Source organism: Scyliorhinus torazame, chromosome 8 (genome assembly GCF_047496885.1).
Source record: "Scyliorhinus torazame isolate Kashiwa2021f chromosome 8, sScyTor2.1, whole genome shotgun sequence".
NCBI classification, from domain to species: domain Eukaryota; kingdom Metazoa; phylum Chordata; class Chondrichthyes; order Carcharhiniformes; family Scyliorhinidae; genus Scyliorhinus; species Scyliorhinus torazame.
In genome coordinates, this window is record NC_092714.1 from 264,897,672 (window position 1) to 264,909,025 (window position 11,354).

The 11,354-nt window shown below is 49.8% G+C and overlaps 1 long non-coding RNA gene across 2 annotated transcripts; it reads right to left on the minus strand.

Annotated features, from left to right (window-relative positions):
• Window positions 1-1,203: 1,203 nt before the first annotated feature.
• On the minus strand, window positions 1,204-11,152 carry LOC140428848 (uncharacterized). 2 transcript variants are annotated; one of them, XR_011948930.1, is made up of 3 exons: window positions 11,102-11,152; window positions 10,947-11,015; window positions 1,204-1,666 (listed from the first exon to the last, which is right to left on the minus strand). It is a non-coding gene; the product is annotated as an uncharacterized lncRNA (long non-coding RNA). The 2 variants fall into 2 exon arrangements; XR_011948929.1 differs by having other exon boundaries at window positions 10,947-11,142.
• Window positions 11,153-11,354: the final 202 nt, after the last annotated feature.

The following is an 11,354-nucleotide window of genomic DNA, read 5'->3' on the forward strand; positions in this document are numbered from 1 at the left end:
AGACACTTTGCAGGTGTGTGAAGCCTGCTGCAAGTGAGCTTTGCAACTTCTAACAGAGGGATCAAAACTCACAGCCGCTGTGAGAGGCCCTCAGATTAACAATGGCAACTTCATGGTTTTGACACACAGCCAAGAGAAGCAAGAAGCTTCCCCCCCACCCCCCGCGCACACCTGCCCATCAACATCACCACAGGAAGCATGAAACAGCAACTGATGACAAAGCCTTAACTCAGATTCAAACCTCATGGTAGAATTGGAGCAGGGATATAAATATTTATTGTTCTTTTCCTCTAGGATGTGTTGAATGGGTTCTGTTTCTTTCCTGTCGCCTCCTCCTCTCCCCCTCAGACTGAAAGACAGATTAATCACTTTCGCCCAGTACCCTGCTAAAACTGCTCCAATAATCAGCTGAAAGGTGCTTGTCAGTAGGCCCTGGGTGCTGTTCCTCGTTCATTGAGTGTCGTGTTCTCGATATCATTGCTACCGCAGCTATAAGAATGCTTTGAAAATGAAAATGAAATTAAATGAAAATCGCTTATTGTCACAAGTAGGCTTCAAATGAAGTTACTGTGAAAAGCCCCTAGTCGCCACATTCCGGCGCCTGGTGCGGGAATTGAACCCGCGCTGCTGGCCTGCCTTGGTCTGATTTAAAAGCCAGCTCTTTAGCCCTGTGCTAAACCAGCCCCTGAATGCTTCGGATGGTTATATCCTGTCGGCACGGTTAGACCAGCACTTTGATTAATTACAGAACCAGAGAGTGAGTTAAAATCACTGGTGGTGAACGTAATGATCTGTGCGCCTTGTGCAGTTTAAATCCCTCCATGGCCTCGATGTTCCCTGTCTTTCTAACCTCTTTCAACAGTACGGCCTCTCTGAGACTGGGCACTGCCTCTGCCTTGGTAATATCTGTCTCTGTAACCTCTCTATCTGGGCATAACCTTGCAGAACCTCTTCATTGCACTGTCCTGGGGCTCTTTGTCACTGTGAGGAGCACGCTCAGCTTGGAGTCAGGGATTCCACGAGGTCTGGCCTGGAGACTTGAGTTCAAAGTCCTTACTGTCGCTCTTCCACCAGCCACGAAGCGGTGCTGCCCATGATTAGTGGGTGATAATGGTCGGGTCCTCCAGTTGCAGAATGAGTGATGGGTGCTGTCCCATAGGGGCCAGTGTTGTGATCTCAGGCACTCACCATACTCCAATTCAATTTTGATTTAAAAGATTTATTTATTTAAAAATCAGCTAACATCATGGCCAAGGACCAAATTGAGGCAAACTTACAATCAATCATTCCAAACAAAGCTAAGAATAATAAGAACGGTAGAGAGAGAAAAATAAGATAATATACTAATCATCAGCTTAGAGTCTTTAGATTATCTAGGTTCAAACTCCAATAGTCGATAGAGTTTATTCATTGTGCAGATGAGTTATGGCTTTGGATAAATCTTAAATCTTGTTGTTTGACATCTTATTTCTATGAGTTGTTTGAAGTTTCGTTGCTGGTAACCGCAGTGAGATCTGTCTGCAGGTAATAATTAGTGACTGGAAACGAAGTTGCAAAAGTTTGATAAGTATTCTTGCGCATCTCCAGGCCACCATTGCGTAAGACCGTCTGAGTAACAATGGTAATTGGGTCCAGGAATGACTTTGCAAGCCCTTCTCAACACTTTCTTTTAAAAAAAAAATATATTTATTAAAGTTTTGTAACACAATTTTTCTCTCTTACAAACAATAACCCCCCCCCCCCCCCCCCGTAACAAAAAAAAAGAAGAGAAATCGCGCAGAGCAAGATATATACATGGCAAAATGATATATTTACACAGCCTTGTACACTGGCCCTCACCCGTACGTGCCAGTTTCCCCAACCCTTCATGTTATCTCTTGCTCATCCACCCTCCCAGGCAGTCCCCCCTTTCCCCCCCCCCTTCCCAGGACATTCCCCCCCCCCCCCCAAGGTTGCTGCTGCTGACCGACTTTCCTCTAACGCTCCGCGAGATAGTCTAGGAACGGTTGCCACCGCCTGTAGAACCCCTGCGCAGACCCTCTCAAGGCGAACTTAATCCTCTCCAACTTTATGAATCCAGCTATATCATTTATCCAGGCCTCCAGGCTGGGGGGCTTCGCCTCCTTCCACATTAGCAAGATCCTTCGCCGGGCTACTAGGGACTCAAAGGCCAGAATGACGGCCTCTTTCGCCTCCTGCACTCCCGGTTCGTCCACTACTCCAAATATTGCTAGCCCCCAGCTTGGCTTGACCCGGACTTTCACCACCTGAGATATTGCTCCCGCCACTCCTCTCCAGAACCCCTCCAGTGCCGGGCATGACCAAAACACATGGACATGGTTCGCCGGGCTCCCTGAGCACCTTCCACATCTGTCCTCCACCCCAAAGAACCTACTCAACCTCGCCCCCGTCAAGTGCGCTCTGTGGACCACCTTAAATTGTATCAGGCTGAGCCTGGCACACGAGGAGGAGGAATTAACCCTACCCGGGGCATCAGCCCACAGACCTTCCTCAATCTCCTCCCCCAGCTCCTCCTCCCATTTACCCTTCAACTCTTCTACCAGCGCTTCACCGTCTTCTTTCAACTCCTGGTGTATTTCCGACACCTTGCCCTCTCAACACTTTGAATGGCACTGTAAAGCTGCTTTGTGAATCCGCTTGAGCCATAGTCCAATACAGGGCGAGAGAAAGATGTACAAATGGTTACGAGATCATCGCTTGAGAGGGAATGGCTTTTCAGCTTCTGGAGCATGGACAGACGGCTGTTGGTTCGGTTAACAACAGAACTGCAGGGTATATCCCATTTTAGATCTGCCTGCATAAATAAAAGACCATAACACGGAGGAGAAGAGTAGGCCACTTGGCCCAGCGAGTCTGCCCCGCCATTCAATAAAATCATGATTGATTTGATATTATAATCCTCGACTCCACTTTCCTGCCTTATCCCTATAACCCTTGATTCCTGACTGACTATGTCAGCCTTGAACATACTTAACGACCCAGCCTCTACAGCTCTCTGCGGTGAAGAATTCCACAGATTCACTATCTCCTGAGATAAGAAATTCCTCCTCATCTCTGCCTTAAATGTTTGACCCTTTATTCTGAGATGATGTCCTCTGGTCCTAGATTCTCCCACAAGACGAAACATCCTCTCAGCCTTTACCCCGTCAAGCCACCCAGAGAAACCCACGGCCGGGGTCCTCCGGCGGGCCCGTCAGCAGAGGGAATCTCGATGGCCCGCTGAATTGGGCGTAAAACTAGTTCCAAGACTCGCAGCTCTCCCCACAGGCTCCGACAATCTGCAAACTTGGCAAGAGTCATTTTTATTGTCCAAGTCATTCGTATGTATTGTAAATAATTGTGGCCCCAGTAGTGAGCGCTGTGGCACTCCACCAGCTACAGGTTGCCATCCTGAAAATGCTCCTCTTACCCTAACTCTCTGTCTTCTATCAGTTAGCCAATCTTCTACCCGTGCTAATATACTATCCCCAACAGCATGGGCTCTTATCTTATTGTGCGGTACCTTATCGAATTTGCTTTTTGCAAACCCAAGTATATACCTAACAATTTGAGTGTTAGAAGTGCATAAGAAATTTTGATGTTGGCATGTGACACCATTCAGTGACCAGTATTGTTCTTTCTAAGGACCAGCACAGGCATGATGGGATGATTGACATCCTTATCATAGTCATATCAACCGATGACTTAAGAACAAGAGTAGTCCTTCGAGCCTGCTCTGCCATGCAGACCACGGCTGGTCTAGTTGTGGTCCAAACTCCACTTTCCTGTCTGTCCCCCCAAGATTCCCGTGTCTATCAAAAATCTATCTAATTTTGCCGTGAATAAATTTGGTGACCCAGCCTCCACCTCTCTCTGGGAAACAGGCTAACCATCCCTAAGACAGAAAAAAAAATCTCCCCACCTCAGTCTTGAAAGAGAAACCTCGTATTCTTAAACTGTGCCCACTAGTTCTAGCCTCCCGGCACTAGGGGAGTCATTCAGCCCAAGGGGGGGAACTTTACACCGGCGCGATTTTATGCGCCCGCGGAAGTCAATGGACTTTTGAATGGCTTGCCGCTTTTTCCACCCCCACCCCCTCTGTGACAAGGCCATAAACTCCAGTCCATTGAGCCCACGCCAGTTCTATCATTCCCACTCCTCTGAAATATTGCTATAGTCTGGCAACTCCATTTCACTCAAATACCCATTCAATTTCCTTTAGAAATCATCGATCATCTCTGCTTCCACCAGCCTCTTGGGCAGTGAGTTCCAAGTGAGATGACGGAAAGACTTTAACAACATTGGATTCTAGGTATTGGGCAATTGAAGGGATAAATGCCTGGGGTTCGAGTGTGTTTGACTGCAGTGGTCATGGGCGGGATTCTCCCCTACCCGACGGGGCGGGGGGTTCTGGCGTAATGGAATGGTGGGAACCACTCCGGCGCCGGGCCGCCCCAAAGGTGCGAAATTCTCTGCACCTTTAGGGGCCGTGCCCTCACCTTGAGGGGCTAGGCCCGCGCCTGAGTGGTTTTCGTCCGCCGGCTGGCGGGAAAGGCCTTTGGCGCCACGCCAGCCGGCGCCAAAAGGACTTCGCCGGGCAACGCATGCGCGGGAGCTTCAGCAGCTGCTGACGTTATCCCACGCAGGCGCAGGGGAGGGGGTCTCTTCTGCCTCCGCCATAGTGAAGACCATGGCGAAGGCGGAAGAAAAAGAGTGCCCCCACGGCATAGGCCCGCCCGCGGATCGGTGGGCCCCGACCGCGAGCCAGGCCACCGTGGGGGCACCCCCTGGGGCCAGATCGCCCCACGCCTCCCCCCCAGGAACCCGGAGCCTGCCCGCACCGCCTTGTCCCGCCGTTCAAGAGGAGGTTTAATCCACGCTGGCGGGCGAGGGTTGACAGCGGCGGGACTTCGGCCCATCGCGGGCCGGAGAATCACCGGGGTTGGGCCCGATGACCGGCGTGATTCCCGCCGACCAGCGCGGCACGATTCCCGCCCCCGCCGAATCTCCGGTGGCGGAGAATTCGGGACACGGCGGGGGCGGGATTCACGCCAGCCCCCGGCGATTCTCCGACCCGGTGGGGGGTCGGAGAATCGTGCCCCATGTTTGTTTAAAAAGAATTCTGTTTTGCAGAGCCTGGATGCTTTTAGCAGCCAGAAGGTGAAATTGACAAAGGAATGTGCTTTTCAGTCTTGGATAATGGACTGTGTTTTGACTGGGAAAGACCCTGGGGAGTTAATGCGCTTTGCAGCCTGCCGAGATCATTTGTTTTTCAGCTTGGGGAGATGAGGTCATTGCTGGGTCGAGCCAAGGAAGTCAAGAGGGACATTTAGAGAAAGCTTTAGAGAGGCAGTTTTTTGGAGGATGTTTGGAGAGAGGAGTTGAATTCTGATCTGCCTGACGCTGAGTCCACAATTGTCCCACAGTAAGATAGACTGAAAGCTGTATGTTTCGTTTCTTGTTGTTTAACGGGAAATTGAGTAGTAGTGTTTAAGGTATATTGTAAGTTGTACTTTTCGGGTGTGTATTCATATTAACGTTTTGTGTTAATAATATCGAATCCCCATTTCTTTGTGCAATCACTCCTAGAGCGAATCATACTTTCCGCACAGCCTGACAAATAAACTAAAATATTGGGGTTTGAATCCAGTATCCCAGCCATGGTTCGGGTCTGGTCTTGGATCGACATACAGGGCATTACTCTAATTCGTCCCTCTGTACCACTTGTCTAAAGCCTCAAATCTACAGGCGGTGTAATGACTCCGCTTGTGGATGAGTCTGGAGGTCCGGCACTCAGTTCAGGATCACGAGGTCGCCCTTTTATGGAAGAGATGAAGATAATTTTTTTTATCTCAGATTATCATTAGTCTGTGGAATGTTTTCCCTACATTGCTGAGGAGGCTGGGTCATTGAAGACAGAGATGTGGAGGCTGGGTCATTGAAGACAGAGATGTGGAGGCTGGGTTATTGAAGACAGAGATGTGGAGGCTGGGTCATTGAAGACAGAGATGTGGAGGCTGGGTCATTGAAGATAGAGATGTGGAGGCTGGGTCATTGAAGACAGAGATGTGGAGATTGGGTCATTGAAGACAGAGATAAGGAGGCTGGGTCATTGAAGACAGAGATAAGGAGGCTGGGTCATTGAAGACAGAGATGTGGAGGCTGGGTCATTGAAGATAGAGATGTGGAGGCTGGGTCATTGAAGACAGAGATAAGGAGGCTGGGTCATTGAAGACAGAGATGTGGAGGCTGGGTCATTGAAGACAGAGATGTGGAGGCTGGGTCATTGAAGATAGAGATGTGGAGGCTGGGTCATTGAAGATAGAGATGTGGAGGCAGGGCCATTGAAGACAGAGATGTGGAGGCTGGGCCATTGAAGACAGAGATGTGGAGGTAGGGTCATTGAAGACAGAGATAAGGAGGCTGGGTCATTGAAGACAGAGATGTGGAGGCTGGGTCATTGAAGACAGAGATGTGGAGGCTGGGTCATTGAAGACAGAGATGTGGAGGCTGGGTCATTGAAGATAGAGATGTGGAGGCTGGGTCATTGAAGATAGAGATGTGGAGGCTGGGCCATTGAAGACAGAGATGTGGAGGCTGGGTCATTGAAGACAGAGATGTGGAGGCTGGGTCATTGAAGACAGAGATGTGGAGGCTGGGTCATTGAAGATAGAGATGTGGAGGTAGGGTCATTGAAGACAGAGATAAGGAGGCTGGGTCATTGAAGACAGAGATGTGGAGGCTGGGTCATTGAAGACAGAGATGTGGAGGCTGGGTCATTGAAGACAGAGATGTGGAGGCTGGGTCATTGAAGATAGAGATGTGGAGGCTGGGTCATTGAAGACAGAGATAAGGAGGCTGGGTCATTGAAGACAGAGATAAGGAGGCTGGGTCATTGAAGACAGAGATGTGGAGGCTGGGCCATTGAAGACAGAGATGTGGAGGCTGGGTCATTGAAGATAGAGATGTGGAGGCTGGGTCATTGAAGACAGAGATAAGGAGGCTGGGCCATTGAAGACAGAGATGTGGAGGCTGGGCCATTGAAGACAGAGATGTGGAGGCTGGGTCATTGAAGACAGAGATGTGGAGGTAGGGTCATTGAAGACAGAGATAAGGAGGGTGGGTCATTGAAGATAGAGATGTGGAGGCTGGGTCATTGAAGATAGAGATGTGGAGGTAGGGTCATTGAAGACAGAGATAAGGAGGCTGGGTCATTGAAGACAGAGATGTGGAGGCTGGGTCATTGAAGATAGAGATGTGGAGGCTGGGCCATTGAAGATAGAGATGTGGAGGTAGGGTCATTGAAGACAGAGATAAGGAGGGTGGGTCATTGAAGATAGAGATGTGGAGGCTGGGTCATTGAAGACAGAGAGAAGGAGGCTGGGTCATTGAAGACAGAGATAAGGAGGCTGGGTCATTGAAGACAGAGATGTGGAGGCTGGGTCATTGAAGACAGAGATAAGGAGGCTGGGTCATTGAAGACAGAGATAAGGAGGCTGGGTCATTGAAGACAGAGATGTGGAGGCTGGGTCATTGAAGACAGAGATGTGGAGGCTGGGTCATTGAAGATAGAGATGTGGAGGCTGGGTCATTGAAGATAGAGATGTGGAGGCTGGGCCATTGAAGACAGAGATAAGGAGGCTGGGTCATTGAAGACAGAGATGTGGAGGCTGGGTCATTGAAGACAGAGATGTGGAGGCTGGGCCATTGAAGACAGAGATGTGGAGGCTGGGTCATTGAAGACAGAGATAAGGAGGCTGGGTCATTGAAGACAGAGATAAGGAGGCTGGGTCATTGAAGACAGAGATGTGGAGGCTGGGTCATTGAAGACAGAGATGTGGAGGCTGGGTCATTGAAGATAGAGATGTGGAGGCTGGGTCATTGAAGACAGAGATGTGGAGGCTGGGCCATTGAAGACAGAGATAAGGAGGCTGGGTCATTGAAGACAGAGATCTGGAGGCTGGGTCATTGAAGACAGAGATGTGGAGGCTGGGCCATTGAAGACAGAGATGTGGAGGCTGGGTCATTGAAGACAGAGATAAGGAGGCTGGGTCATTGAAGACAGAGATAAGGAGGCTGGGTCATTGAAGACAGAGATGTGGAGGCTGGGTCATTGATGACAGAGATGTGGAGGCTGGGTCATTGAAGACAGAGATAAGGAGGCTGGGTCATTGAAGACAGAGATAAGGAGGCTGGGTCATTGAAGACAGAGATAAGGAGGCTGGGTCATTGAAGATAGAGATGTGGAGGCTGGGTCATTGAAGATAGAGATGTGGAGGCTGGGCCATTGAAGACAGAGATGTGGAGGCTGGGTCATTGAAGACAGAGATGTGGAGGCTGGGCCATTGAAGACAGAGATGTGGAGGCTGGGCCATTGAAGACAGAGATAAGGAGGCTGGGTCATTGAAGACAGAGATGTGGAGGCTGGGCCATTGAAGACAGAGATGTGGAGGCTGGGTCATTGAAGACAGAGATGTGGAGGCTGGGCCATTGAAGACAGAGATAAGGAGGCTGGGTCATTGAAGACAGAGATGTGGAGGCTGTGCCATTGAAGACAGAGATGTGGAGGCTGGGTCATTGAAGACAGAGATAAGGAGGCTGGGTCATTGAAGACAGAGATAAGGAGGCTGGGTCATTGAAGACAGAGATAAGGAGGCTGGGTCATTGAAGACAGAGATAAGGAGGCTGGGTCATTGAAGACAGAGATAAGGAGGCTGGGTCATTGAAGACAGAGATAAGGAGGCTGGGTCATTGAAGATAGAGATTTGACACCGGTCAGCCATGCTCCGCCCCCTCTGAAATGGCATAATCACGTCACTCGGCGCGCGCATTGCAATGGCGTTGAGTGTCATCGGCAGGCCCTCCCGCGATGCTCCGCCTTGATGGGCCGAGTTCCCGACGGTGTAGGACACGTGCGGTCTCAGTAGCGGGGAATCCGGCGTGACGCCTGCGGACTGTGTCCAGCACCGACACACTCGGCCGGGATCCGTGCCGGGGGGGGAGGGGGGGGGGCTGGAGGGGTTCGCCAAGGATGTGGCCTGTGTGGCCGCGGATGGCGGGTTGGGTCTGTGCACGGCTGCTGCCATGTTGTATGGCGCGGCGGCTGCAGGTCATCAGCCGTGCGCATGCGTGGCCAGGGAGTCGGGAATTTCACCCGGTGCCACTGCGAGTCCCTCACCGGTCCCGGAATCGGTCAGCATTCGGCACCGATTGTTTCGTCGTAGAACTCCCGCAAATTCTCCCTCTGAGCCCATAGTCTCCAAACAGAGATTCTCACCCAATATCGTCCATGACCTCAGGATATCTCCAAGCACTTTACAGCCCATTAAGTGCTTTTGAACTGTTTTAAACGCAAGAAACTGAGCAGCAATTTTACACACAGCATGCTGCCATGAATAATGTAATAATGAACAGATAGTGTTGTTTTTGTGATGATGGTTGAGGGAAATTTATTGACCAAGGCACCAGGGATAACTGCCCAACTCTTCTTTGAAGTAGTGGGGTCTTTCACAAGGACCTGGGAGGGCAGATGGACCCTTGGTTTAATGTCTCATCCAAAAGATGGCGTCTCCAACTGTGCATCCCCCTTTCAGCACTGCACTGGGAGTGTCAGCCTAGGTTGTTGATTGAACAAAGCTCCAGCTACCCTCCAAGGTGGATGTAAAAGATCCCACAGCACTTTTCAAGGTCTTTGCACCATCCGGACCAATATTTATTCCTCAGCCAACATCTCTAAAATGCAGACCATCTGATCATGTAGCCATCTAAAATGGCCACCTGCAAAGGACCATGGGAATTGTGGTCAACTTGGACACCAACAAGTACACAGCCTCTGTGTATTGTGCAAAGAAGCCAGACCTGACCAAAACCTGCACTCGTTAAAAGTCAATCACAATTTCCCCCAGGCCAATGGAGTTTGAATCAAGGAGCTACAACAGAGGCAGACTAACCATCGCCACTTCCCCTTATTTGGAAAGGCCTACGTGCATTGGACAATGATAGCTAGGACCTGCCCAGCCACCGAGGTATCCACCCCCTAATTGGCCAGGATCAATGAGGATGATCGAAACCCTATCGATCCATTGGAGCTGGAGATAGAACCGCCCAAAAGGGCGCGAAAGAGAAGAAGCATAACAAGCCCTTTCCACTAGGCATCGGCCTCTTTTGGACCGGCCTGTGTGCGACCAATTGCAGAATATCAACTAGCCAAGTTCAAGAACCCGCGATCGCTACCTAAAGGACGAGCCCAGCTGAGACGAACCTGAAGACTTCCAACCGACCCACGTGGACACAGATAAAGGCCTTATCTCCCGCACAGAGCCGGTCACCCCGAAGTTAAGTAAAGGTCATCTTAGTTATTAGGTTTAGTTTAGTGCGTAGCCGCGTGAATCACTGCATATAAAACAAGTGTGTTTGTTAATAAACTGCCTTTTGGACTAATATACTGGTTGTGTGGTTATTCGGTCAATATAAGAAATAGCTTGTGGTTCACATAGAAATAAAGAAGTCAACAATTAGTATCACATTGCTGTTCATGGGATCTTGCTGTGGACAAATTCTCCCCTGCGTTTCTGACATTACAACAGCGACTGCACTTCAAAAAGTACGTCATTGGCAGTAAAGCGCTTTGGGATGTCGTGGGCCGGTGAGCGATGCCCTTCTCAATCAGCATGGCTGAGATGGTAAATGGAGAAACATCGTCTTCATGTTTCGACAGGGGGGGCACTCTTCAGCGCTTCGAGGCTGTGCATTGGCAGCAGTACTCCGGATCAAACCATGCCGTCCCTGACCTGGGAACGTCTGATCCCGACACTGGCTGCCCGGATTGGAAATGGCTCTTATTCTCGGTGTTTAAAAAAAACCCTCACCTCATCATCACAAAGTCAAAAAGGAAATTAAAGAGAGAGAGAGAGGGAGAGAGAGGGAGAAAATCCTTGAGTACTTACAGACTGAGACAAACATGGAGGCAGAAGTGCGGGTGGATCCAGGTCTTGCTAATTACTGATTCGATTGTGCTGTTAGGAGATTGAAAGTTGCATTAAAAACTGGACAGGGAAAAGAGAAAGTTAAACAAGAAAGGTAAAATTAATAAGAAACTAGCCGGTGAGCTTTGCAGGTCCAGCTTCACTGTGCTCTTCCCGTTCTGGGCCAGTTTGCCTTTCTATATATATACATATATCAGCTTGAATTACAGACTGCACCACAGCTAATCTGCAGGGAAGAAGGTTACGGGAAGTGGATCTATATACACGAGATGGAAGACAAGCGTGTCCTGCTTCAGGGCAGAAATAAAACAGCACGAATGATGTGCAAAAACATCAAAATACTACCGTGGATGTTGACACAACAATAGC